Here is a 2,189-nt window from a genome sequence, read left to right as displayed (position 1 = left end):
TTTTGTTATGGGTAGCCAAGGCATCTACTTTACTTGCTAGTTGTTTAATCTGTTCGTTAGTGTGTACATTCTGGTTTGAGAAATCTTTATTGGTTTGCTGTTGAGAAGCTATGAAGTTCTCCATCATGATTTCCAAGTTGGATTTCCTAGGAACGTTATTGTTAGATGTAGATGGGGTCGGATTTTGATATCCAGGTGGTATAGCTGGGGCTTGATTTGGAGCTTGTCCTGGTGCGTATAAGGCATTGTTGCTCTTATATGAAAAATTAGGATGGTTCTTCCAGTTCGAGTTATAGGTATGCGAGTAAGGATTTCCTTGTGCATAAGTCACCTGCTCTGCTTGGATTCCTGTTAGGAGTTGACAATCTGTAGGAGTGTGACCTTGGATTCCACAGACTTCGCAATTTTGAGTCACGGCAACCACGGCGGCTGGAGGTGATACATTTAAACTCTCAATTTTCTGGGCAAGAGCATCCACTTTTTCATTAACATGATCAAGGCTACTTATCTCGTACATGCCAGTTTTCGTTTGAGATTTTTCTACCATTGTTTGGTCGCTTCCCCACTGATAATGGTTTTGGGCCATGCTTTCGATAAGTTGATAAGCGTCAGCGTAAGGTTTATCCATAAGCGCGCCACCTGCGGCGGCGTCTATTATCAACCTTGTGTTGTACAAGAGACCATTATAGAAGGTATGAATTACTAACCAGTCCTCTAAGCCATGGTGTGGACAAAGTCTCATCATGTCTTTGTATCTTTCCCATGCTTCGAAGAGAGACTCGTTATCTTTCTGTTTAAATCCATTTATCTGGGCTCTTAGCATAGCTGTTTTGCTTGGAGGAAAATATCGGGCAAGAAAGACTTTCTTCAACTCATTCCATGTGGTGACTGAGTTAGAAGGAAGAGACTGAAGCCATCTTCTAGCTTTATCTCTTAACGAGAAAGGAAAAAGACGAAGTCGAATTGCCTCCAAAGTGACACCATTAGCTTTAACAGTATCAGCGTATTGAACAAATACGGATAAATGAAGGTTTGGATCCTCGGTAGGATTTCCAGAGAATTGATTCTGTTGTACGGCTTGTAACAGTGAAGGTTTAAGTTCGAAGTTGTTTGCTTCGATTGCGGGTGGAGCAATACTCGAATGTGGCTCATCTTGCGATGGAGCAGCGTAATCTCGAAGAGCACGAGCTGGTTCTGCCATCTCGGGTATCGGCGAAGGAAGAAGATTTTTAAGATCAACAATTTCGATTGGAGGAAGATTGTTTGCAGTACGATACTCCCGAATTCGTCGTAAGACTCGGAGATATCGTTCAACGTCGTTGATTCGTAAGTAATACGGTTCGCCTTGTGAGCGAGTGTGTGGCATACAAATCAACGAAAAACAAGAAATAAAAATTGCCTTAGTCTCTACAGCGTAACGGAAGAGTTACGATATCGACTAAATAAAAGTCCCCGGCAACGGCGTCAAAAACTTGATCGCGACTTTATGAGTCTATTGGGGTATTAACTGCAAGTGCACGGTCTAATCGCGTAGTAATAAAAGATATCGATCCCACAGGGACTTATGAATCGATATACCGTTTTCTAAGGTTACTTCGTAAAGCTAAGGCGGATTATACTTTGTTGATTAGGGGAAAAAAAATAAAACTAAAATAAGATCTAGATTAAATATCAAATGAGCGGATATCGGTATGCAGTTCGTTGTAATTAGGGAATCAAATCTTCGTCGGTTTCGTAGTTTTAAAATAAATCTTTTCAGTAGACACTATTGATTTAAAAGCCTTTTCTCAAACTCTCGCTCTGTTGAATAGACTATGACTTTATATTAACGTGCGTTGTCACTAATTAGTTAAGTCAAAATCACTTTTTGAAAACAATAGAATCTGTAGAAACTCTTTTTAAGAAAACGCTAACCATTTAAACACCCTTGTCTCAAACTCTCGCTCTGTTGACTTAGATTATATAATTAAACTTAAATGCTTAACTCTCGTCCTCACATTTAACCTTTAAAAATACTTTTTGAAAATAATTAGAATTTAATTAACTCTAAAAATTGCTTTCGCCCTGATTTAAAATTAATGTCCAATTTACACTGTCCAGTTAAAAGCTCAAACCGTCGTTCTATTGATTTTAACTTCTTTATGTCTTTTACTCTCGTACAAAAACCTTGGTATTAACTCTGTAAATTG

At 38.8% G+C, this 2,189-nt stretch overlaps 1 non-coding gene across 1 annotated transcript; it reads left to right on the top strand.

The window, feature by feature from the left end:
- The first annotated feature begins 716 nt into the window (after positions 1-716).
- LOC127077249 (small nucleolar RNA R71) lies at positions 717-823 on the top strand. The gene has a single exon (XR_007787127.1). It is a non-coding gene; the product is annotated as a small nucleolar RNA R71 (small nucleolar RNA).
- Positions 824-2,189: the final 1,366 nt, after the last annotated feature.

The sequence above is a fragment of the Lathyrus oleraceus genome, chromosome 4 (assembly GCF_024323335.1).
Source record: "Lathyrus oleraceus cultivar Zhongwan6 chromosome 4, CAAS_Psat_ZW6_1.0, whole genome shotgun sequence".
Taxonomy (NCBI): Eukaryota; Viridiplantae; Streptophyta; class Magnoliopsida; order Fabales; family Fabaceae; genus Lathyrus; species Lathyrus oleraceus.
Note: the sequence above shows the minus strand (reverse complement) of the source record. Positions and strands in the feature narration are given on the sequence as shown.